The 27,353-nt window shown below is 39.8% G+C and overlaps 1 protein-coding gene across 3 annotated transcripts in view; it reads left to right on the top strand.

The window, feature by feature from the left end:
• The first annotated feature begins 3,591 nt into the window (after positions 1-3,591).
• ATP2B1 (ATPase plasma membrane Ca2+ transporting 1) overlaps positions 3,592-27,353 on the top strand; it is a 131,724-nt gene continuing 107,962 nt past the window's right edge. For 2 of the 3 annotated variants that reach the window (XM_067697518.1, XM_067697517.1), the window contains exon 1: positions 3,593-3,848. The gene's annotated coding sequence lies outside the window, so the exon portion shown is untranslated. Of the gene's footprint in view, positions 3,849-27,353 lie in introns of all 3 variants that reach the window. The other variant, XM_067697519.1, reaches the window with a different exon arrangement.

Genomic DNA, 27,353 nt, shown 5'->3' with positions numbered 1-27,353 from the left:
ATCATACTTCATTTAATTCAGCAAATGTAATTAGTTTGTTACTTATAGATAACAGTTCTCTGCGGCTTTCAGCTAAGTAATGTTTCACTTCATATCTCTCTCTCTGATGATCCAGGTTAATGGAAATTTGAGAACGTACACAACTACTTTTTATGAAGCGTTGAATATTTTTCCTCTTTTGCCTCCCTACACCTGTCAGTTCTCTTTAGTATTCTGCAATGATTAGCACTGACACATTCACATACGTATAAAAGTGTACTTTGGGAAATGATATAGTTTTAAAAATATGCTGCTGTTGGTATGCCTTTATTTTGTCCCCTCGATAGATGAATGTGACAGAATTCTTGAGGGAATAAAGATCCTAATGTTTCCCTTTACACTTAATTACATTGAGGATTTTAGAAATCTGTCTCCATAAGTTATATAAGATTAGTTCATATTGAATTGATCAACTTATTACAACAGATGTCAATAGTTGAGATTTATGCCACTAAATGAAACATACTTTAACAGTTTGCAAAATACATTATTTTGAATACACAGCCTGTCTTCAAGCAACGTTAACATCCCAAATAGTAACTTGCCATAAGATTTAAATACCTTTATAAAATTTTCATTGTAACTAAAAATAAATATTTAAAGCATATTAAAAGTGGTTTAGAAGATTAAGTATTTCAACAATAAATTGCATTATATTGTTCTTATTATGCACCAATATATCTATGGATCAGTTGAATCCATAGAGTAAGTGAGGTCTAAGATTAAAAGAATACGGTTGTATCATATACAGTGGCATTCTTGAATTTAAGTAGTTTCATTTTTTAAGTAATCAAATATTTTCTTGATTTTTACAATGAAAAATATGCCATTAAGAAGGTTTCAGTGCTAAACCTTTGGGAGAAAAAGATGAATTTTCTATATATAATGTGTACAGTTATATATTGCTTTCTGTTTGAAGAATGAAAATATAAAAACCAAACTACACAGTACAATCATCTTGACTATGACAGTAAAAATATACTATTGTATGTGACTCACATTTCATTAAAATGCACATAAATATGTTCTGGGATATATATGTATATAATCTCCATAAATGAAAACTCTACTGAAATCATGTTCTAAAATGAAGATGCTGAGTAATTTTTCATGACCACAACACTGTACGAGCATACCGTTTGTTATTTGGAACTGCAACAAACCCACAAAGTGAACAGATTCTAGTTTAATCTATTATCCATTTTGCTAGTGCACTATAGCAATGAATCATATATTACTTTAATGTCAAATTCTTGATTAAAGTAGAATACATAATTCAATTTTCTATTGCGACTTCCTTGGAGGAAAAGTTGGACAAAGGCCAATGAGTCTTAAATGTCTCTAAGCCGTTTTGAAAAGTTAATCTGTTCTTCTGTTAAGAAGTTTTGAAATAGTGTCAGGAAGGGCTGTTGTACCCACCAACCAATTTCTTATCAGTGATTAATGAGAGGAAAAAACGGGGTCATCCTGCCCAGTGCTTGTTTTGCATGTCAAGGGCACAGCTCAAAATGTTGGTACTGTTTGACCTGGTAAGATACGTAAATTGATAAAAAAAATTTTCAACAGGGTTAACTGGGTTTTTTTTGCTTTTTAAACTTTTCACATATTTAGTTTTTAAATCCTTCAAAACTATTTTAATGTAAACACTACCAGAGTGAACATACATAATAAAGTCCTTCGCATCGACTGTTTGCTTTTAGGAAGACGTTACAGACATTAATTTTTCCAGTCCTGGAGTTAAGAGAAAGGAGGAGCCTCTGCAGAATTTATCTTTTTGTTCCGATTAAGTGGTATTGAAAATAACACGGACAAGTTCTCTAAAGCAGCGGCGACAGTTCAAACAGAGGCGATTAGACGAAGATGGAGCACGATGTCTTAGGTAAGACACAAATCTTTGAACACGTGTGTATGTGTGTGTAGGAAAGAAAACCCGTTTTATTTCTGAAAATGTCACTACGGTGGTTTCTTTTTTATTAACTTGCAAAATTTCTTGAAGGTTGTGGCAAAGCATGTTACCTTTCAGCATCTCAATCCCTCCCCCCTCCGAGATGCTACAAGTGAACTGAAGAGCCAAAGGCTTGGCATAGGTAGAAAACGCAAACCCCAAAGGAAGACACGGGGATTCTGAGCGCAGATCCTGATGGGCCTGTTCACACCGGCCGAACGCCTGCGTTAACTCTTTGGGCGCTGCAGCGGGTATCCCCGGAGTCTACGGGCCCGACCGGCAGAAACAGATGGAGCGCCCCTCGCCCGTGGGGGGTGTGGGCTGTCCTCCTCCAAGGAGGGAGCGAGCTAGGCGGCACTTTTGTCGTCCGGCGCGTGCGTCACGGCCCGGGACAGGAACCGAGTCCGGTACAGAGTGGAGCAGAGACATGGCGAGGAGCCGCTCAAATGTCCGCGGACGCGGGGGTCTGCGTTAACCGGTCCTCGCCTGGAGGGCTTGCCCTAGCCCGCCCGCCAGCCCGGCTCCCGGGCTCGGAGGAGCGCAGACCCGGGGTTGCCTCGGGCGGGACCCCAAGTAAAGGGCGCCCAAGTCAGCCTGCGGCAGACATCGCTCTCCTGCCTCCACAGTTGCGGGAGCCGCCCGGACCCGCTCGGAAACAGCAGCTGTGACTGACGGCGTCACCGCCCCGCTTGTCCGACCCACCCCCTCCTCCCCCTCCGCCCCCCGCCCCGATACGTCATGGAAACAAGGACGTCAGAGCCTTTCAGCCAATCGCTGGCAGCGACAGGAGGAAAGGGGCGAACGGGAGGGGGCGGGGGCAGCGGCCGGCCGAGGCGCTCAGCGGAGGAAGAGAGGGAGGGGCGCGTGGAGGCACGAGTCCCCCGCCCCTCACTCCGGCCACCCTTTCCCCACCGCGCGGCAAGTGCTAATCATCGGGCGCGCGCTCGCCAGCCGGGGGCGCGCTCTCCGGGTCCTCCCCTTAAACGCCCTCTCGGCTCCGCTCAGCTCCCAGTCTCCGTCCGAGTCGCGCTTCCTCCCGCGCGCGCGCCTGCCCGCCCCCAGGCTCCCCGCGGGCCGCGTCACGTGACCGCGCCTAGCCAAGGCGGCAGCGGCGGCAACGCGAGCTTCGGCGGCGGCGGCGGCGGCGGCGGCGGCAGTGGCAGTGGCAGCAGCTGCGCCGCCAGCGTGGAGCGGGAGGCGAGAGGGTGTGGAGAGAAGGGAGCGCCAGACCGGAACGGGTGAGTGTTCACCTCCCCTTGCCTCCCCCTGCAATCTTGCGGGCCACCCGGTGCAAGCGGCGCCCCTGCCCGAAGCTTCGCGTAACCCCCTCGTGCTCCGCTGTCCGCTCTCCGGGGGCCGCAGGCCCCGCCCCGAGCGGGTCGGGCTGCGGTGCTCCCGGAGGGGGCTGCACCCCGCCCGCCGCTGCCTTTGCGGACGGCGGCGTGAGGCCGGCAGAGCTGCCCGTGCTGAGCGCGGCGCGCCCTGTGTGCGGCTCTGCGGAGCTCAGGAGGCGGGTCCTGCGGGGACGCGGGCGGCCACTCGGCGGCTGCCGGGCTCTGGGCGGGGGCCGGCCGGGCGCCGCCTCCTCCTCCGCCGCCGGCGCCGCCGCCTCCTCGCAGTGCAGCGTGAGTAGGGAGCCCCGGCTGGTGGAAGCCGAACCTCTCGGCTCTGTGGCCACCTCATCCTCGAGGTGCAGCCGAACCTCCGCCTGGCGCTCTGAGTCCTGCGAGCCGCCTGCGGACGGGCTGAGGACCGAGCCCCCGTTCTCTGCGTTTCCCGCTGTCCTCACCGCCCCCTCCCCCCGACCCTCCTGCAGCCTCCCCTTCCTTTCCCCTTCGGAAAATGGTTCCTGCTGCTTGGCGAGGTGAGTGGCGGCCGTCGCCCGTCCGCGGCGGGGGCGGCGGGACAGGTCACCTGCGGGGGAAGCCTGGCGGAACACGGAGGTGGGGGCGTCGCGGCGGGGCTCCTGACAGCTGGGTGCTCCGTGGACTGCGCGGATTCGGGAGAAGTTGGCGGGGGCGTTCCGGCGCCCCCTCGCAGGTTGTCTCCCGCCGCGCCCGCCCTGGCAGATCGTAAAGGTGAGCGGCTTCCTCGGCGTGCGCCTCAGCGCCGGGTCCGGCCGGGAGTCCCCGCCCAGGGCTCCAGGGACGGGGCTCGGTGGGATTTCGCGTCTATCCCCGCGGCTCTTCACTTCTCCGAGCCGCCTCCGCCGCGCCATAGCCCATCTTGCGGCCGGCCGCCCCCGCTCCAGCGCCTGGTGACCTTGAGGGCAACGGTGCCCGGCACTCTTTCCCCGCGCCCCGGGAGGGTCACCCCTCTAATCCCCGGCTTCAGCCCCACTGGCGCTCCGCGGGCGGAGAGCGGGGCCGGGGTCGGCCCTCGGCTGGGGCTAGTTGATTGATGCGTGTCACACCGGATGGCGATTCCCCGGGAGTTGGAGAACAGTCTCGCCTTTATCCCGGTGTCTGTTGTCTGGCCCCCCAGGATGTTCTCGGTTGCTTCGGATTCGCGTTCTTAGACTTAGTTTAAAAGAAAGAAAAAAAAATCCTGCGTCCTCCACCCCCTTTTTGGAAGGGTCAGTAAGAGCCGCATTCCAGTTGCGGAGGTGGGGGGGGGTGTACTCCCTTTATTCCATCCTGCTGGAGAATCCTGTGGCTTAGCTAGTTAGCGACCCCTGGTTCTGCGCCGCGGTCACTGGCCAGGTTGGTGTCTGTGCGTATTTCATTCACCAGTTTTCTGCCGGACTCGCAGCGCTGGGAGTGCTCGAATCCTGTGCGGTGCATTGGTGCTTGGCGCGGAGGGTAGGGCAAGAGGTGCTCCTGGGGTCTTTAAACCTGCGGAGGGCTCAACCCTCCTCTGCACGCGTAATTTTGCCTTTCCTGGGGTTAGAGCGCAGCAGGCAGCCACCTTTGGCCGCTATGCATGCCACTTTTCTGGGTTTATTAATAATCTAATGGCTCCTGTTGGTATCGATTGCTGTTCATGATCAATTAGTTATATGGATTTTTTTTCATACGCGTGTAGGTATATGCTTATATCTGGACTGTCTGCCTTTCAACATGGAAGCCTTTGTTGTGTTTCACCTCCCCCCACCTGAGGACAGTCTTATTTTAAAATAAAGCTCTTGTTCAGCGTGGGTGTATTTTATAATAAAAGTACTTGTAAGGATCTGCTTTGTATGAGGCTCTCCTCGGGCAGAGGGTGTGTAACCCTTTGGATAGTGGCCCACGTGAGTGAATGAAGGGCCTTCACCGCTTGTCCTGCTGCCAGCCTTCCCCAGACTCCCTGTCCTTGTGTGTGGCAGAGGCGGATTGGGAGAATTAGAGGGATTGGAGGAGAATCTGCTTTTTGTACTTGAGCGTTTCATCTGGGTCCCCCTCCCCCTGTTTTTTTCTTTTTTGTCCTGGTGAGTTCAAATTTGAAGTAAATAGGAACATACTCCTTAAAGGGAGACTTTGAGAACTAGTATATGAAATGGGCTTCTTTAGCCATGATTTCAGGGGGCCGTTTTAGTTTCTGTGCTTTGCATGAATTTCTGTAATTAAGGGTGGATCTCTGTCCTGATTTTGGCTTGGGTGTAACTGCAAAGATCTTAGAAAAGTAAGTTATTTCCTACCATATAGTCTGCAAAAGTGAGTCACAATCGGGTGAGTTGAGGACAGAGCGCCACCTTTAATTTAAAATTTCAGCATTTTCTTTTATTAAAATGGTGAAAATTCAGAGAACACCCTCTTGATTTTTGTTGCAGTTGTCATTACTGGCCTCCCCATTTAGATGTGTAAGGTGAAATTGTCTTCATTTTCCCGTATTCTGCAATTCCTCACTCTTTTAGGGGTGTTTCTGCAACTGTATGGGAAATCATGGTTTTTTAATTGAAGCTTGGGATTTAGTGTAGAACTCTGAGATGAAGTGAGAAACTAGATTTGATTTGTGCTTATGATAAAATAATAGGGTCAGTAATAGTCTGGATCTACTTAGGAAAAGAAATAAGGAAAGTAATAGCTTCATTGTAAATAGATATTTAAAACTAGCCGTTGCCACCAAATAAGGGTACCCACCAGCATGATAGTGGTTTTATAAATTTTTTTAGCTTCTGTGCTATAAAGAGATTCTAAAGTAAACATGCAAAATTATTAACCTTGTTTGAATAAGGTATAGTAATTTTTTTTTTGTTTTTCATCTTCCAACAGCTTGCCTTTTATGGTTTGACTGCAGATTTTACAATTAATTGTTTTTAAATAATACAAATGAGGACTTCCAGCAGGAGTACTTACCCTCAAAGTTATTGAAGACTATATTGGAAAAAGTGGTTTCTGTGCATGGCTCTTCTCAAATGTATCAATATCTTATATAAAAATGAATGGAGTTTTTAATGCTTAGAAAACATGTGCTGTAGTGACAGCTAAATGGGTGAGATTTCCTTCCCTGACCACTTGATCCCTTCTGTCCCCCTCCCTCACAAATCAAAAACATGAGGTACACTATCTCTTTAGACACAGGATATCTTCTGATGATTGTGACTGCAGATGTAACATAAAAAAAGATTCAGCTTTCAAGTAATGAATAAATAAATGTGTGGATATTACTAAATATAGTTTTAATTGCAAACCACAAGATCGTTACCATTTCTATCTGCATTTAATTTTTAATTCACCACTTGTAGTTTCTTCATAGACTACTGTAAAGCATAAGCTATTGAGCTACAAATAGTTTTATTAAGTTAAAAAATCTGCTTGTGATGAAAGGTAGTTTATGCTTTTCAGTCTGGAATATGGCCCCAGGTTAAAGGACATCATTTGAGCAATTACGTTGATGTATGCAGAGTAATTATACATTGTTATGCATATCTTGGTAGAATCCTTGATTTGGGGGTTAAATTTACCAATTTCCTTTGTCTGACAGATATGTTAACTTAATTTTGGGTGCAGCATTCTCTTACCATGTGAATTGAGTTGTATGGGTCAACAGGTTTCAAGAGGAATGGCCAATTACAACTATTGGTGGTCTTTTGCAGTACTAACAAAAAAGTGTATTTACCCCCTTTTTTTTCTTATGTTTTTACACATACCTGCAGTTGAAACTGGTCATTTCACTTTTTACTTCTGGAATTTTGTAATGAATGAGAAAATTAAAGGAGTAAGGATCAGGGAGCAGAAAATTAAGTTTTTGCAGCTTGGGTAAGAGTATTTACTCACTCCATTGGAGAGGAATAGTTATTTTCTAATAGGTGTCATGATATATATATAGAAGGGTACGTGAGAGCAGCTTATTTTGGAATGTATAGAATCTAAGGTAACATTGAAGGAAAATGATACAATAGGTATGGGGATAATTTTCAAAAAAAAAAACTTTAAAATATTTGGTTTTTAGCTTTTACAGATATTTTATACACACACACATATACATTGTTGTCTTGTTAAAATTTTTTATTATGGAAATTGTCCAGCATGTGAAAGTAGAATATTATACTTAGTGACCAGTTTTGACAGTTATCAATTCATGGTGCATGTAATTTCATTTCTGTTTTTACACAAGAAATATATCTATTATAAATGGGGGCATAAGACAGATGACTATTAAATTCTTGTTTTATATTTATAATTTATAGGATATATACAATAATGTACAACATCTAGTTGAATCTGAAAGATCAATTTTTATGTTTATTGTTTCTGTAATAGTCTGTTTTACAGCAGGCACCTAAAGATAGTGTCTCTCAAATTTTACTCTTAATGATAATGCCTTTGATTTATGAAATGCTTTACAGTATTTCAGAGTGTATTACATAGTATCCCTTTTGATTCTCACAGTAAATCTGTGAAATTAGTAGATAGCTGTACCTTCCTTGTTTGTTAGGTAGGTAAAATGATTTCTCTAGGCCCTAAGGTCATATAATATAGCCAGCAGCTAGATTGGCCAGAACTGGATTCTAGATGCCTTCTAGTTTTTGCTTCATTGCTCTTTCCATTATACATGTCTGCGTAAGTTTGTGAAAGTTATATAAGTTTATGAAAATCAGGTTCTGACCACAGTAAATTTAATAGTGGAATATAAACAGATTTGTTTGGGTTTAACTTATAAATTTAATCGTTGCTTGTATTTGGTATAATATAAGCAGTTCATATCCTGATTTGCTTAACAGCTGAGTAAATGAATTTGAACATATTTGAAATACTATATTTTTAATATTGTGGATAGGATTATCTTTAAGTTAGGAATTATGTTTACAAAGACTGGTTAGTCCTTGAAATGATTAGGGGTGTCTTAAATCTTGACTTAAAAATAAAGTGGCCTGTACTAAAAGTTTCTTTTTTAAATTTCTGCTGTCATTTTTTCATGTATTTGGTTTTTTTCTGCCACAGCTTGTTACTTAAGTCTTTTTGAAATATTAATTCAGTATGTAATGAAATTTAGTTTTAAAAGGTCCCAAATGAGATTTTAGTTCTTGATATCCAAAACCTTGCTATAAAGCTCACAGGGAAGGTGGTGGTTCTGCAGAAAGTGTGCAGGAGGGTCACCTGGGGGAGTTACTGAAAGTGCAGACTCCCTGGCATTGCCCCCGCAAATCTGATTCAGCAGATGTGAGTGGGGCCCAGTAGTCAGCATTTTGAGAAACACCCACGTTAAGTTTGCGTTTCGCTTAAAATTATATTACGTAGTTGAGATGCCTTTATAAATTAGAAAGACATCATTGATTTATTTGACTGTGAGCATAGTGCTTTCAAGTAGTTTTGACTATTGTAGCCAAGTTTGATTTGTGGACTTGGTGGTTTTTGTGACAATTGTAAGACTGGTAAATTGAAAATATTTTTTTATCTGTGTGCACTGTCTTCTTGCAGAAGATCCATCTACGGTTATTGAGTTACTTATTTATTAAGCACTGTGAAAGTCCTAGATGGAAAATGTTCTGTTTGTTTTCATGCCCCAGCGTCTGCCATTCCAAATGACCTGAACATGGGGGCTTATGTAAAAATAATGCATGCTGTGTCAGTACAGTACTATATATTTATATACATATGATATGCTTTAGTCTAGCTCTTATTTTATGTTAGAAGGAAAGACTTTGGATGTTCCTTCAAACTAAAAGGACATAAATTGGTGGATAAGTAGTGGTCCTTATTAATTTCAGTTAACAAGTAGCTGTTCCTTCAGAAACAGCAGGTTAGTCCTTAATGATCTTTCAAGAATATTAATAGGACTAATTGATAATTTACCATTCTGTGCATGAGAGCAAAAGTTACTGCTGCTTTGCTTAATGTTAAAGAACAGATTATATAGTTCATCAGTCTACTGTAAGAGCCATTTGATGTAAACTGATCTGACTTTAACCATTTTATCTACCCTATATGGATTACTTTCTGTTTAAGACCAGATTTAAAATGCAATTGTTTTTGCTTCATGTATGACACTATAGTAAGTAGCCTGCATCTGTTTTTAAAATAGATTTTATAATGAAATTAATTTCAAAACAGGTCCATCTCAAGACTGTGCTGAACACTTTTTTGATCATTTGTTACAAAACCTTAGGCTTGTTCGCTGCGCTTTAGAATATATTTAGGAATCATGGGTTATAATTTACTAATGGTTGTGGAAATCTAAGCTCATAAAGATTTCTGGTAGAGAGATATAGATAAACTATGGTAAACCTTTCACCATATTCTTTTTTTTTTTTAACATCTTTATTGGGGTATAATTGCTTTACAATGGTGTGTTAGTTTCTGCTTTATAACAAAGTGAATCAGTTATACATATACATATGTTCCCATATCTCTTCCCTCTTGCCACCATATTCTTTTAAAGCTATTTTTCATTAAAAATTTCCTAAATAACTTTGTTAATTATTCTAAACAGTATGCAGTGTTTTTAGTTACCTCTTTGGTAGGAATATTATTTGGTATTTCTAAGTACAATAACTTTCAACAATGTGGTGTTGCAAAATCCAGGATCCCTGGATTTGTATTAATATTTTTGTCACTTCGGCCTCTGGAGGAAAAAACAAGGATAGTTTTGAATGGACCAGTGCTTGCTTACATTGTGAAATCTGAGATGATACTCCCTAACTGTAAACTGGTATGACTATTATAAAGACTTGACAAATTTAGGACTAAAAGTTGTGTGTTCTGAAAAGTAGATCATAAAAAAGGATTTGTCTGTTTAAAAGATGCTTTTTAAATAACTTGATTATTAACAATGTGGATTTATTGTTCATTGTATTAACTCAGTGAGTTGGTTTGCTCCCAGAAGGATTCTAAGCAATCTTTTACTCTCAAAATTCTCAGATCTGCTGCTCTAATCTACCTTTGATATTTGTGCCAGAATTTTCTTGTTTTTAAGTAGTTTTGCTGCTGTCGTTTCTTGACTAAAACGCTCAGTGGTTCCTCATTTTTCTCTTTATCAAGATGCAGCTTGACTCTGAAGACCTTTTATAAAATAGCTCAGTATTCTAAAGTGCGTTTTAGAACACCGATTCTAAGAAATATTAATAGGAGTTTTATGGAGGGAGAGGGGCAAAACCCAAATCCGAGATAGGCTAGTTTATGCAGTTTCCCATTTGGGACTTCTCCCATATTTTGCTATGGTAATATGGACTGAATCTATCTAAATGTGTTTAATGTTTTAAAAAGCTCCCTTGTTTCACAGAATCCCTTTTAATGGAGCACCCACTTGTTGCTTTTCTGTATTACTTAACCAGGATCACCACTTTGCACACCTCTGGGGGGTGCTGTTTGCAATGTGAATCAAGTTTCTGGAGTTGAGAGCAGAGCTGCAGTACTATACTGCTGACTCCCCACTGCGGGACAGTCATGTCTGGCAGTCTCCTGCGTACACTCTTCTCATTCCTTTTGCTGTGACATCATTATGATTTTCCTCTCACTTGATGGGACCCTTGATCTTGTCTGTCTAAATGTTCCCATTCTTCAAAACTCAGCATTCATCTACCTTTTGCAGTCATCACTCATTAACTTTCTTGTCTGAATTGCTGTACATTTGTAGTCTGGGTCATACAGTTCCCATCTATTATATATCCTTTTTGTCTTAGTAATTTCATTCAGGTAAGAACATGAGTTCTTGAGGATATATAGAGTTTTGTCCCATAAACGTTCAATCAGTATTTTTCTGGCGGATTGATTTAGGACTTAGACATTGTGTAGCTTGCGTGAAGGTAAAGTGGATAAAGTGGAGGAATTTTTCTTGGAGAATTTCTAAAGACTTTTTACCTTTGAAATTTTAGCTTTGCTCAGATGGATTCATAGGACAACCTGTTTTACTTTTGGAGGGCAGCCGCATTTCATAGACTGTTGCTAGGACAATAGAATTTAGCTTCTCCATAGGAAGTCATTTCCATTTCTTAACTGTGGTGTAGTAATTTGTCCATTTTAGACAAATTACAGTAGCTAAAATTTGTCTTAAAATGACCAGTTTCACTTTTCTTTTAGCTCATGACATTTTTCCTTTCATCAACATTGATGTTCTTAAGATGTGCCTGTTGCATCTGTAATCCATTAGCATATTGCGTGATGTAAAATGCCATAATTTTTTTTTTTTTTTTTTTTTTTTTTGCGGTACGCGGGCCTCTCACTGCTGTGGCCTCTCCCGTTGTGGAGCACAGGCTCCGGACGCGCAGGCCCAGCGGCCATGGCTCACGGGCCCAGCCTCTCCGCGGCATGTGGGATCCTCCCGGACCGGGGCACGAACCCGCGTCCCCTGCATCGGCAGGCGGACTCTCAACCACTGCGCCACCAGGGAAGCCCAATGCCATAATTTGAAGCATATATTATGGTCTAAAATTTACAGTGTGATACCCTTGTACTTACTGCTTACCTATAGGAGTACTCTTGGAGTCAAGCTTTTAAATGTCTGTTTGCTGCAGGTTCTGATTTTCTGAGAGAGTTCTTCTTCATGCATCGAGCGTGAACTCTTGGCCCATGACTTGGCGCATGATCACTGTAGGCGTCACGAAGATGTGTCGATATATGGTCTTTGTTAACGTTTAAAGCATAGCAGTGTGGTTATTCTTCTGCCTTCCTTAGGTCAAGGCAGGAAAGCCTGTACCTGACTTTATCATTTCTTTTGAATGCTCATGTAGTACATGGAGTCATAATTTCAAACATTTAAGCAATTAATGATTTATATAGATTTGGCACGTAAGCTGTTGTAGTTTTAAATGCTTGAAAAAAGTTGCTCTCCATAGATTATGCACTTTCCAGTGTTTAGCACCGCTGAAACTGTACAGGTGTACTGATCTTGAGTGTTCTCCCAACCCTTTTACATTTTATAGACCTAACTCTTGGTAAGGTATTATGGAAGGAATTAATCGTTGATCAAAAGAGGAGTGTAGAACAGTTTTAGTAGTGAAAAAAATAAAAAGAAAGCTGTGAAGGCAGACATCAGTGGAATCAGCAAAAGTGAAATGGGTTAGAGTATGATCTTTTCCTACTAGATTTTGATCTTTCCTCTTGGGACAGACGTGGATGGCATTGGCATACACTCCATGCTGCCTTGCTTATACTTAGAGTTACATGAAATTTTCAGTTCCTTTACTATAATTCTGTCCTTTTTTTCTCTACTTATGCCCCAAATCAAGTGAGTGATGCTTTAACTACCCTTTTCTGTTTGTTTAAAAAGTGAATCACAAACTTCAGGTACTTTACTTTGCACACTCCTGACAACTAGTACTATGGTGGAGAACTGTTGAGTTAAAGGGCAAGTATAGGGAGCTGAAAACAAGGAAGGTCAGTCAGTGAAATGGGAAAGAGATGATGGCAAAGTCCAGGAAAAGGATATCCTCCAGCATCAGACCCTCTGAATGTCGGGTATCAGAAAAACAAACACCAATCAGCCCTTTTTTGCATGAAGAGTGGATTTAGGATAAAATTTAAATTCACCTGCCTTTAAGCTTAAACTCCACTTTTTGAATATATATATTGAGCACTGGAACTTACCTGATTCTCTTTTGCCTCTGGACGCTCTTGCTACATCGTTCCTTTTGCCAGGAATGCCCACCTTTCTCAGAGACTGTATATCTGTATTTTATTGAAGTATAGTTGATTTACAATGTCGTGTTAGTTTCAGGTGTAAAGCTCAGTAATTCAGGTGTATATATGATTGGATTTCAGATTCTTTCCCCTTATAGGTTATTACAAAATACTGAGTATAGTTCCCTGTGCTGTACAGTAGGTCCTTGAGCCTGTGTATCTTCATGGTATTCCTATGTGTGACTAGACCTAAAACTTCTGATTTGGGTTTTCAACTCTGTGATGTTGTCTTAAGATCTCTCCAGATTTAAATTTGAGTTTTATTGTTGCCACTAAAAAGCCAAGTGACCATGGGTAAATCACTTGGTTTCTTTATTACCTCCCACAAAAGTACAAAATATAAAATCAGAGAATTTTATTAACTTGTCTTTCTTGGAAGTTTTGACTTTTAAAACAATATGTCCACAGTAGGTCTTCTTCTCTCTCCACCTTGTCCCAAATTTTTAACTGTTGAATTTATTTTTTAGGTTTACCATCTAATTTTGCCTTTAATTTATCATTTGGTGTTTCATCGATGATCTGTTTCATTCATGAAGACAGTTTAGCTTTTCAGTAAATCTATTTATCTAAGACTTGCATTAAAGAAGTGGCATATCAGTGGCATTTGACACCTACTTCCTGTCAAAGTTTGCTAAAATGAGAGTGAGTGTGAGTTTACAGTATTTGTTAAGATCCGCAGCCACCTTCCCTCACTTTGCTTTCAGGATGCTGGCCAGAGTTGAAGTGTCTTCTCTGAGAACTCTGACTAGCTCAAGGGAAAGGAACCACTAATCTGCTTTCTGTCATTATAGATTAATTTGAACTTTCTAAGGTCTATATACATGGAATCATAAGGTATGTGTTCCTTTTTGGTCTGGCTTTCATTCAGCATAATTTTAAGTTCATCCATGCTGCATATATTAATAGTTCAGTTCTTATTATTGCTGGTAAAGATTTCATTGCATGGATGTATCGCAGTTTGTTTATCCATTTACCCATTGATAGCCTTTTGGGTTCCAGTAACTTATGGTGTCTGTTCAGATCTTTTGTCCACTTTTTCATTAGGTTGTTTGTCTTATTATTGAGTTGTAGTTTCTTGATATCCTCTAAATAAAAGTATTTTGGGAAGCATTTGTGCTTGTGCTGGGGGTGGGAGGAGGAATAGTGTTTAAAGAGATTTATGTATCTAACACCTAAAACTGAAAAAGCAAGCAGGAGCACCGCAAGTATTATTTGTAGAAATGGAGTTAGGTACTAAAACGAAAGGTACCTGTTCCTTGTTGCCTGTGAATGTAAACTGGGATAAGGGGACTAAAAAAACTGCTGATATTTTTAAAAAGTCTTATAGACCTGTTTCTGTAAACAAACTTCATGCATATATAAGTTTGTCAAAACTAAAAATGAATACATGAGTGGAATAAGTTTATATCTGTGGATAAGCCAGGTGTGTCCCCTGTTCCGTTCTTGTGTCTGCGTGCAGTCTTGTGCAACTGAGATGCAGAATTCAGTATTACTTTGAATAAAAGAATCCATTTTTACTAAAGCATAAGTGAGCAATGTGGACTTGACTGAAAACTTACTTAGGGGAGGCAGTCCACTTAAGTTCCTTGATTTCTCCCTCAAGTCTTCCTCCCGTTTGCAAGTTCAAATTTCTCCCTCCTTTATTATGTAGAACAGTTGCTTGCCTTCTTTGGTTTCTTAGTTTCCCTTGGACTGTCCCTCACCATCACCACTACTCCACACGCACTCCAAGCAGCTCATAAATACGTATGAAGACATTTTTCTAAATAGTTACATATAGTCCTGTCCGTAGCTAAGAGTTTGATATGTGATTTCTTTATTTCTTCATCTGGGTAAGTATAGCATTTAATCCCATGAAATGTTGATTTGTGAGAGACTCTTTAATATGTTAAGGAGTACCCTTCTGTAGCTGCGTCTTAACAATTAACCATATTTTAAAATTCCACCCCCTTCACTAATTTCCTGTCTTCCCTTTGAAGAATTTGGTATTTGACAGAATTTCTTCCTCCTGCTCTTTCTTTGAAGAAAGAATCTCAGAGGGAAACAGTAGTCATCCCTTAAGAGATGCTGGAATTCAGAAAAGAAAAACAAAAACCTATGGTTTTTTTTGTCAAACTGGCATGAAAAATAGACCAGCTATAAAACACACTAATTACTTTGACTAGATAAAGGGAATTTAAAAATATTTAATAAAATGAACACTGGTGTAGCTACTTTCTACCTGCCAGATACTGTTTCAAGGAATTTACAGATATTAACCTGTTTAAATGAGTGGGTTCTGTGGAATTTGGGGGAGAGAAATTCTCTATCGAAAAAGATGAAAGGGGTATTAATGGTTTTAAAAGGGAATGCTGGAATACAGTGACTTACATAACTTTTCTACCAATTTAAAATATAACAATACTGATTGTATAATTTTTGGAAAATATAGAACAATGTAAAAATGAAACAAAATCACTATCTCTGAGAAATAGCCAGCTTTAACATTTTGATTTATTTCTGAACTTCAAAAAAATTTGTACATCTATTAACATGCTTGACATAATGTAGGTATAATTGTGTGGTTTTAAAAAGCTTTGTATTATTTTTCTCCTGTCATCAGATTTTTTTCATCAACATCATTTTAATAAGTGTGATATTCCATCCCATGGCTAGTCCCTTGTTAGTGGATGTTTGGGTTTTAAGTTTTTTCTCTTATGTTAAATAATCCTCTAGTGAACATCTTTTTTTTGTAGATTTTATCTTCATTTATGATTGTTTCCTTTGTAATTTCTGGGTTTAAAGGATTTTGGTAGTTTGTTATCTTTTGATTAACATTTTTTTGCCAGCCTCGTTGCTGAGAGGCTAGTTAGGTATTTAGGATTCTTTGTCTTTTCCTGCTATGTGTACAGTTGGTGCCACTCAACTTCTAGGTCTTTGCTTTACTTTCTCAAATTCTCATAGCCCTCTTAAAAATTCATAATTTGTTGTTGTTTACATGTTTGACACCTCCACGAGATACTCAGTTTGAGAGCAGGGACTGTTTATCTTTCTGTTACTCGCCTCTGGCACATAACTTTTACCTGTGATGTTCTTAATGACTCTTGGATGAGCCTCTTGTGTCTGGTCTTGAGCTTGAGTCCACTGACTTCAGACTCCAGTAAAATGCTTGTTTTGTCTCTCTTTATTTTATTTTTTTAAAGTCTTTATGGAATTTGTTACAATATTGCTTCTGCTTTATGTTTTGGTTTCTTGGCCCCAAGGCATGTGGGATCCTAGCTCCCTGACCAGGGACCGAACCCGCACCCCCCGCATTGGAAGGCGAAGTCCCAACCACTGGATCGCCAGGAAAGTCCCTGTCTCTCTTTTTTTGTTTGTTTGCGGTACACAGGCCTCTCACTGTTGTGGCCTCTCCCGTTGTGGAGCACAGGCTCCGGACGCGGACGCGCAGGCTCAGCGGCCATAGCTCACGGGCCCAGCCACTCCGCGGCATGTGGGATCTTCCCGGACCGGGGCATGAATCCGTGTCCCCTGCATTGGCAGGCAGACTCTCAACCACTGCACCACCAGGGAAGCCCCCTGTCTCTCTTTAGAAACTGTAATAGGCTTGTGGTGAGACTTTATCACAAGGCACTTTTTCTTTTAACTTAAACTGAAAATATGTCAGCTGAATCATACTATTGAAGATGAGAAATATTTTGTTATAACTGTGTTATATAAGTTTAATTCTTTCAGAAACAGTTCCACCATCCCTGCTTTTAAAGGGTAAGATAAACTTTACTAAGTGAAGTAGAATACTAAGAATAGACCCTTAGAAATGGATGTTACTTTTATTATTAGTTATTTCAAAATGTTGATAAAGTTTTCTAAAATGCTTCTTACAGATTAATACATCTTTTTTTTTTTTTTTTGCGGTACGCGGGCCTCTCACTGTTGTGGCCTCCCGTTGCGGAGCACAGGCTCCGGACGCGCAGGCTCAGCGGCCATGGCTCACGGGCCCAGCCTCTCCGCGGCATGTGGGATCTTCCCAGACCAGGGCACGAACCCGTGTCCCCTGCATCAGCAGGCAGACTCTCAACCACTGCACCACTAGGGAAGCCCGACATCTTTTTTTTAACAGAGGAGAAAATTCTACAAAAGTTTGACATTAAGCTTTTAAGTGCAAGTGTATGTTGAATTAATCCAAAAAAAGTGGAGTTTCTGTATTTGTATATGAAATAAAACTTTAGGTTTAGGAAGGTGTCCTAGCAGGCTCTTCCTATGACATTGTATCTGACTTATTTTTAGTGCTCAGACTTTGAGTGGAAAACTTAAGATTTTGGATAAATAAATTCCTTCAAAAAATAGTTACGTGATCACTGTGCTAGACAGTAATAACTGTGACCTGCCAAGAAAGAGAGTCTGTTATGCAGAGCTTTCAGTCCGTCTCACTTCGTATGTCCAGCGTTCCTTCTTGGTTTCCTTTTTTGTGCGGTGATTCATCAGGTGCTGTGTGCTTCCAAGGAACCTGTGTTAAGTGTGTGCATGTCTCCTTCCTAGTCTTTGATCTCTTCCTATAATGAATAGGGATATATTGTTTCCAGCTATTCTTTTTTTTTTTAAGAGAATGACATATTTTTTAAAAAAATTTATTTATTTTTAATTAATTTATATATTTATTTTTGGCTGCATTGGGTCTTCGTTGCGGTGCGTGAGCTTCTCATTGCTGTGGCTTCTCTTGTTGTGGAGCACCGGCTCTAGGCACATGAGCTTCAGTAGTTGTGGCTCACGGACTCTAGAACGCAGGCTCAGTAGTTGTGGCATATGGGCTTAGGTGCTCTGTGGCATGTGGCGTTTTCCCAGACCAGGGATCAAACCGTGTCCCCGGCATTGGCAGGCGGATTCTTAACCACTGCGCCACCAGGGAAGTTCCTCCAGCTATTCTTATACAAAGAAGAAAGACATTTTGGAGTCAGCTGTCAAACCTTCATATGGCAGTAGTTTTGCTACCATCGTTTCCTATTCTTAGAACTCTTGATGGTGATCTCTCTCCTGTCACTATTACTTTTGAAGTTTTTTGTTTGTTTTGTGTTTTTTTATTTGTTTGTTTTTTTAAGTTGCACTGAGCTCTGCTTATATTCCACATACAACCAAGGTAGAGAGCCAGACTGTCAGTTCTGAGTTGCGTCATAATCTTGGACTTGCCCCTACTGTCTCCTTTCTTCTTTTTCTTTTTTTAATAAATTTATTAATTTTTTTTGGCTGCGTTGGGTCACTCAGTAGTTGTGGCACATGGGCGTAGGTCCTCTGTGGCATGTGGGATCTTCCCAGACCAGGGCTTGAACCTGTGTCCCCTGCACTGGCAGGTGGATTCTTAACCATTGAGCCACCAGGGAAGTCCCCTGTCTCCTTTCTTGTAGATTCAAGTTGAATGTTTCCCCAGGCTGAGGCTGCATTGGTGAAGGTCTTTGTGCTGAAAGGAAGGAAAACTCCTCCTTTGAGGGGTTTCTTTGGCTATGCTCCTCCAATATATTCAGTACTAGGTAGCCCCATAAGGCAGGTGCTGCAAGGAATTGAAAGGAAGAATTTTTGACTGGGTTTTGGGATCTAGAGAGATTATAGTTTAACTTAAAGCTGCAAACGTACACTAAGAGATTAGAGTCATCAAAAGTTACTAGATTATAGCAGTGTTGAGGACTTTAAAGATGACAGCTGCAGAAGTGGGATGTCCCAAGAGGAGGGAGAATAGGACAGATTATGTAGTTGGTTGAATGTAACTTTTTACATTTAGTTAGTAGTTAGACATCAACGTATATGTTTGAGTATTCAAAGCAGGTTTTTTTCTCCTAAGTACTGCCTCTTAATTACTTAGAAAAGTTAAAGGTGTAAAAGGATAAAATTATCATGACATTTCTCTAATGTTGAAGTCAGTGAATAATGGTGGTCTTGTCGTGGAATGCAATTTAGTGGATTAATTGCCATCCGAGATGCCTCTGAAAGGGAAAGGAATGAAAGAGGAAGGAGACCAGAAGAATGGGGAGAGGTGTGGGATTGTTTCTCTCCTAGCCTGAAGGCTATTATTTATCTAGCTTCCTGAACCATATAAAACATGTAGAAAACCAGGAAATTGGCAGACAGACCCTCTTAGAAGCCAGGAGTCCATGCATCAGATCTCTCAGTGCCTCGCTCCACTTTAGGTGTTTAGTTTGTTTACTAGTATTTTAAATAAATTTCTATAGCATTTTGATAACTGGTTTCGCAGCAGCACACTGCAGATGAGAGCAGATTTGGAGGAACTGGAAAGGTTGTTCAGATGCAGGCACAAGTATTACAAAAAAAAAAAATTGAAAATTGACGTCATGAAAAAGGTTTTTACAATTTAAAATTGGAATTCACAAAACTAATAGCCATGGAAAATTTGGTTCAAAAACAGTAGCTCTGTGCTGCTCTCCTCATCTGGACTAGTCATCTTGTAGGACTCATCATGAAACTGCTTCGTGAAGCCCTCCCAACCTCTCCAGGAAATTGGATGCTCTCTCTTGGCACTTACTGAACTCTCAGGTCCAGTTAGACTCTGAGTCCCCCGTAGGACCCCATCTCTGCTGTCACAGTGATCACCTCAAGTCATACCACGAGTTCTTACTGTGGTACAGACGTGCCCAGCCTGCTCTTTATTCTCTGACATATCAATACTTTGTACATCATACTTTGTCTAAGTTCCTCGTATTACAAAATACTGCTGTCTCTTCAGGACACACTTTAAAAGCCAGTTCTTTGATGAGGCATTCCCCCACCTTCCCTAGGCAGGGTCATTTCCATGTCTGTGTTGCCATTGCTTTGTATTGTCAGTGTTTCCTTGGTTCTGAAACATTCATTAGAAAATAAATTACTGATTTAATAATAGTTGTGGGAGGTAAAAGTAGAAATTAAATATACGTACAGAAATACTTCAGCTAACTGGCAGAGGCATGTTACAGGCATATTCTACTTTCTTCGGTATAGGAAAATCTGAGTCCAAGCCTTTCCTGAGCTTTAAGTCATCTAAATCATTTTGGCCATTTGATTAAGAATCACAGCATGGTAACATGTTGCTTTTTATAACCTATGTTCTGTGATCTTAACAACTTTACAATTGACCTGTAACTTTGAAACTTATATATAGGTTTTGTCTGCATTTCTTATTGGTTTAAACACAAGGGTTTTTTTTTTATTGTCTTTGTGTGTTTTAATTTTTTTGTCTTTAATAGTAACTGAGTGCTAATGCATAAAAAGGAAACACTGCCCTTTCTTAGTTTGATAATTCTGTGGTTTTTCTGCGAGGTGGCAAATTCTGTTCCCTTTAATTGTTTTGCCTGGCATGTGACAAACAATCTCTGTATAAACTAGCTTTTGGTTTCAGTGTTACTTCTTAATTATAAATTTCTGAAAGATATTTTAAGCAAAAATTGGGGACTCAGATTCCCATCAACTCAACAAGTGTGGAATTTCCTATTTTATGGGCTAAAAATGCTGGGAAGTGGAAAGAATGATTTCTGAAATATATTTAAGCCAGAGAAATACAGTATTTCTAAAATATCTTTTATTATCTTATATTTATCTGTGAAGTTCACACTCCTAGATAAACAGAGTTCTTCAAGGGTGAGGTCTAAGTTGGTGCTTGTCTATATCCCCAGGACCTAGCATAACACCTGGCACGTTGTAGGTCTTTTTCAAAAAAAAAAAAAAAAAAAAAGAGTGGTAATCCTCAGTGGTTACTTGCTGGTTTAATCATGTTTGACTTTTTCAAATTGTCCAAGAAAGTTTTGTGGTATGTTGTTGAAAGATTTTTGTGTAAAAATATTAAAATAAACTTTTTTTCTTTATAAGGATAAGCTTCAGCTTACGGCAAATATCTCACAACCCGATTTTGCTCCATAAATAAGTGCTTTTGACATGAAGAGTTTGAGTATTATACTGGTAACAGTCACAGACTTCAGACCACTGCTGTAGTTAAAGAAAATAGATTTGGCGGACCGGCTATAATATTTGAGGTCATGAGGATAAAGAATCTGATTTTCTTTGATAGTTAGAAGAAGATTGATTGTGTCAGAAGCATGTTGCATGTAACAGTTACTATCATATTTATTCTGCAAAGCCCTCCAGATAAGATGATGGCTTCTTTCTCTGAAGATAGAGAAATGAGTCAATTCACCTGCCCAGATGCTCAGTGGCAGAGAAGGCCTGTGGCCCCAGTTCTCTTAACTCCCCACTCTGCTGCTCTTTCTGCTATATACTGTTGAGCCTCTCACATGTTACCGGAAGTTTGAAAGTAATGTCAAGGGCTAGATTTTTTTTCTTTTTCTTTCTTGGAATTAAAGTGTTCTTGGATGATTTTTGACATGATTACTTGTTTACCTAAGGCTTGATGGAAAATGTACAGGAGGCTAGAGATTTGGCTTATTCTGATTGACTCTAAATATTGACTACAAAAAGCCAAATTTAAATCTAGTTCTGCTTAGGCTGTAGGAAGTTTGTGCCACACATTTAAAGTGACAATGAAGACTTGATATTATCTTAATCTTAAAAGGAGAATTTATGTTACCAAAGATATTAGGAAATAGTAATTGTTAATGAAGTGTGGTATGTCTGATGATATCTGGGGAAAAAAGTTAAGGTCTGTAATAGAAAAACATAACATTGGAGATTCAAGGAAGCGTTCATGTCAAAATTAATAAGTGATAAATAATAATTGGCAAAACACATGTTTATTAATTTTTAAAAAGCATAATTCTGTTGAATTCATTCCACAAGACTGAACAATTCATTTGGGTTTAGGATGTTGACATTCTGAATTGATTGAGATTCTGTGTTATGAAATATTGCCTTTTATAGACACTTGCCTCTGATAAACAACAGGTTCTATGATATAATTATGTTTTAAACCAATGTCCCTATAACATATAGTGTGTGAACTATTCACTTGTTAATGAAACTTATCTACAAAATTACTCTTGTTTTTTTTAGCATCTTTATTGGAGTATAATTGCTTTGCAATGGTGTGTTAGTTTCTGCTGTATAACAAAGTGAATCAGTTATACATATATCCCCATATCTCTTCAAAATTACTCTTGTTGATGTATCTTCTAGAAAATGAAGATTTGCTGTCATTGAGGATATTTCCTTTTAAAAGTGCCCCAGACTCTAAAGGAAATTTCAAAATAGGAGTGCTTGAAATGTTTTTAGCAATGACAGCCTTACTGGGATGAGCTAACATAATTAATTCTTAGTGTAAACATAGATATTGTTAGGTTATGTATTTTGATACGTCAGTTATTTCTTTATAGTCATACTACATAGTCATGGTAAGCATCTAGGATACAGTCTAGATTTATTAGATGCTTAGTAAATGCTTACTGGAAAGAACCCAACTATCCAGAAAGTTCACAACTGGCATTTCTATATTTTAAGAGTCAATATGTCAATATGAAATTAATTCAAAAAGTGAGTTCCAGGTTTGTCATGGGATCAGTATGAATTCAGTGCAGACCATTACAACGTCTGTATTTATACTCTTCTACAATGACATTTAATATTTAGAAAACACTTGCTAAACTTCTGTATACATAACAGAGTGTGTACCATGTTTATGGTGTAGGATAGGAGATGAAGGTGAGGATACAAAAGAAGTATCTCCCTGATTGGTTTATGATATATTGGGTACGATAGATGAATATACGTGTTTATATAGCAAATTAAAGAATAGATGAGGATTAAGAAGCCATATTGATGGTTTATATAAAATGTATGTATATATATGCAATGGAATATTATTCAACCATAAAAAAAGAAAGACATCTTGCTATTTATGACAGCATGGATGAACTTTGAGGGCATTATGCTAAATGTCAGACAGAGGAAGACGAATACTGTATGATCTCACTTATATGTGGAATCTAAAAGACAAACCAGAACAAACAGATTGGTGATTTGCGGGGGTTTTGGCGGGAGGCAAATGGGTGAAGGTGGTCAAAAGGTACACACCCTGGGGATGTAGTATATATAGTGTGGGGACTGTAGTTAATAATACTGTATTGTATAGTTGAAAGTTGCTAAGAGTAGATTTTTAAAAGTTCTCATCACAGGAAGAAAGGTTGTAACTGTGTGTGGTGATGGATATTAACTAGACTCATCGTGGTGGTCATTGTGCAATATATACAAATATTGAATCATGTTTACACTTGAAACTAATATAATGTTACCTGTCAATTATATCTCAATTAAAAAAATATTGAGTATAAGCCATTTGGAATAAGGCAGCCTCCGAGCTGCAGATACGAATTTGTGTTCTTAAGTTTCATCTTAGAATCATGAAGGTTATTAGTTCTATTATTAGTCTGGGGCCAGGAAGGCAGGTCATATGGTAGAGGCTATTTTACAGTTCATTTCCAGTGTTTTGTAAGTGTTGTAAGTTGGGAGACCAGAGTGAGGTGAAGCTTAGCTATTGGAAGACCCAACTTCCTTCTGAGTCAGAAAAATTAAGTATATTCAGTGTTTAGACTACTTTTAAACATTTATTTGTAAACTGGTAATAATATTAAGTCAGTACTAGAGTTTTTGCAAGTAGAAATACAGGGCACTCAGTTAAATTGAATTTCAGATGAATAATTCTTTAGTATAAGTGTATTCCAAGTAATGGATGGGATGTACTTATACTAAAAGTTATTTATTGGTTGTCTGAAATTTAGATTTAAGTGAGTGTTCTATATTTTACTCAGCAGCCCTGTTAGAACCTGACAAGACAGGCAGTAACAGAATGTGAATCTTTTCTCTAAGTTGGAAAACAGGAAGTTGAAATATAGATCATACATAGGTTTTTAAAAGGATGCCAATATTGAAAAAGTTTGAAGAGCATCTGTTCATTGCCAATCACAATAGAGAGGAGGTTTTTAGATTCTGGATGGAAACAACTGAAGTCAATATAGTGAACCAAGGTTTTGAACCATTAATATGAACTTAAAACTGACTCTACATTGTGGCTCAGCTTCAGGCTTCTCATGTTTTTTCTGGTAGAAGAGACTATAAGCAAAAGATACAAGTAGTCTTAGATCCATGGAAGGGAACCACTGATGTTTTTGCACTTGGACTGGGAGAGGTAATGAGGGGCAGCATTTTGAGGGCAAAGAATTTAAGAGCTAGAAAAGATCTTAGAGAACTTGGTCCAACCCTCTCTTTTTTAGATGAGAAAACTGAGATCTGGGGACCCCACAACTTGCCCAAGATTGCGGTGAGGATGGAAAACCAGATCAGAATCCCATCTTAGTGCTCATTCCACTGTTAGGTGTTTAGTTCTCTTGAACTTTGACAGATATAATATCCCTTCAGCGAAATATTTGAGTGCCAGCTTTATGTTGTCTCTGGTATAGCTTCAGGTACTATTCTAGGTGCCGGATAATTTTGGTTAAAGCAGGTAGTCTCTGTCCTGTATAAATGGAAATTTATTGTCTTTCCATTTATTTATTGTAAGCAGTTGCTGCTCAGTGAGCAAGGTTTAGGATAAAATGGCTTCATTAACATGTGTAATCTAAAGCTAGAACTCTGATGCCTGATCCCTGAAGTTTACTCCCCTGTTCTGCAGTTTGTAATAGTTGTGCAAAAACTAGTGTCTCCAGATATTTTATAACCAAAACATCTATGCAACTGATAAGTGTTAACTGTTCCTTTATAGTTCACTCAGTTACCCTCAATAATGAAGAGTAATACCGATGAGACCTCAGTGTTTGTATGAAAGGAAGTGTTATAAATTCATCCCCTGGTAGACTGAACAGACAAAAATCTTGGCTGAAGACCCCAACATCATCTTGGGTTAGATGCCTACCAAGGACCTTATTCTGGAATGATGTCTCATTTGTGAGGTAGATGCCTTTGGGTGCTTATAAGGAGTTCTCAGTTGGTCAGCACTGTGGTCCTGGTTTTCCTCTTTTCACTTGGAGGAGAGTGTTCTTATATATTCTTGGGCTTTTTTCTTTTTTTAAACATCTGAGTTAGTATTCTGCATGTGACTGAATTGATGGAAAAGATGATCTTGCATGTACTGTATGAGTTTTGCCTTCTTATTTTGACATCTTTCACTGGTTTTCAGATATGTGAAGCATATTTGGTTTGATTTAAACATTGAAAACGCAGATGTTATTCTAACTTGTAAAATCTAGCAACTAAAATCACCGGGTGAGTAACTTTTATTTGAATCCCTTGTTGAACTTATCCCCCCAAATTAGTGTTTTTCTTTCTCAGCAAATATGGTTAAAACTTAATGTTTCTTTTATTCAGATGCCCCAGTTTTACAATTTTTACCATCAGTTCTTCATCAGATGATGTACAGTAAGAGGAAGAATGATCCAAATTTATACTTTCCTAAGGATATTTTTAGAATGTTTTAAAGATGGATCTCACTTATAAACTTGACTGCCTCTTTAAATTGGAACAAAATGTTTCTAATCAATAACCCTTCAGGGTAAATTCTAAGTAGTTACATTTTTTAAAGGTATTGTGTGTGGTAGCGTCTTTATGGGAGAATGATACTGTCATTGTTATTTAAATGGGGAAGGGACTAGGTGGTTAGATTGGCCACTTTCTTGACCTTACTGCCTAATAAGTTGGGAGAGGCTAATCATTTGTATTTTTAGAAAACATAAGTAACTCCATAAGGGTAATATGTTAATTATGGATATATGGTAGAGACAGGATCCTATTTTTATTTGGATTAATACCCAGTTGTTTTCTCTTAGTGTGTATGTGGCCACTGTGGCCACTTAACTGTCAGTTTAGCTAAGCATATTTGCTGTGTGTGTCTGTGCATGCACACACACACCACTTGAAATATGACACTCTTCCCAATCATGTAGTTTTGTGTTGAGATTGAACATAAATACGCTGTGCACTGATGTAGGCATAGTGAAGCATGTGGAAATAACCTGTGTCTAGAGGGTGCTCTCAGGCTGGTTAGGCTGTTGATGAATGTGATTGCTTGGCTAATAGTTATTACATGTTAATATTTCTTAATGAAGAGTGTACTCAGTGTAGCACTATTTTTGCTAAAATTTCCTTTTAGAGTTTTTGGAAGGTTTAGTGGTGTGCTGCATTATCACATTTTATTCAGTGTAGACTGGATAAAGGGGGAAATACAGTTGCGATTTTAAAATCCTTAACTACGAACTGAACTGAAAGTGAGTGTGCTCAAAAGCATATTATCTGGCTTTCTTGTAGTAGGGGAAAATAGGGGACAATAATTTGAGAAAGGGATCTAGTCTTTGCTTAGACAAGAGTGGACCAAAGTCAAATTAGGATAGATTGTAGATATTGGAAGCAGCACCATTTTGTACTTGGAAATAGACTTCTAACAGGTTAAGCTGCATATGCTTCTGGTTTATCTTCCCAGGGACCTGGGGTATAAGATAACCCTTCTTTTATCATCTAAAAAGCGTGAAATATTGACTCGAAGAACGAGTTTTACAGTTGCCTAAGGGAACTTCAGACAGTTTTCTTTTAACAGTGGCCAGTATTTTCATTGATACCTAAAGAAAAATATCAAAATTAAATATTGCTTGAGGTAAAAGGGAATGTATTAGTCTTCTAGGACCACCGTGACAAAGTAACCACAGGCTGCTTGGCTTAAACAGCAGAAGTTAATTTTTCTCACAGTTCTGGATGCTGGAAGTCTCACAGATCGAGGTGTTGGCAAGTTTAGTTTTCTCCTGAGGCCTCTTTTCTAGGCTTGTAGAAGGCTGCCTTGCTGTGTCCTTACCTGGCTTTTTCTCTTTTGTGCACCTCTGGCTTCTCTTCCTCTTATAAGGACACCAATTCTACTGGATTGGGCCCCATCTTTATGATCTCATTTAACCCTAATTACCTCTTTAAAAAGCCCTGTCTCCAAAGACAGTCACCTTTTGGGTTAGGGCTTCCACATAAGAACTCTGAGGAAATACAGTTCAGTCCATAATAGGGAAAGCAAAGAAATTCACTCTCTGAAGTGTAATTTTAGTCAACTAGAACATGGTTCTCAAATTTTAGCATGCATCAGAATCACCTGGAGGCTTGTTAAAAACACATTGCTGGGTCCCACCCACAGAGTTTCTGATTTAATAGGTCTGGAGTGGGTTTGAGAATTTGCATTTCTAACAAGTTCCAAGGTATGCTGAAGCTGCTGGTCTGCAGACCATGCTTTGAGAATCACTGATGTTGTATTTCCCATTTGAATTGAGAGAAGTTGCTGAAGAATGCCCCTGAGAGCCCCCCAAGGAACTCTCTCCTTGGGGAAGGGAGTGATGAGATAGACTGCAGTGGGAAATAGAAGATGTACTGGGAGTGTCGAGGAAATATTGGTCTGCTCACTGGCTATC

Source organism: Pseudorca crassidens, chromosome 11 (assembly GCF_039906515.1).
Source record: "Pseudorca crassidens isolate mPseCra1 chromosome 11, mPseCra1.hap1, whole genome shotgun sequence".
Taxonomy (NCBI): Eukaryota; Metazoa; Chordata; class Mammalia; order Artiodactyla; family Delphinidae; genus Pseudorca; species Pseudorca crassidens.
The sequence above is the reverse complement of the archived record's forward strand: the minus strand, read 5'-3'. Positions and strand labels throughout refer to the sequence as shown.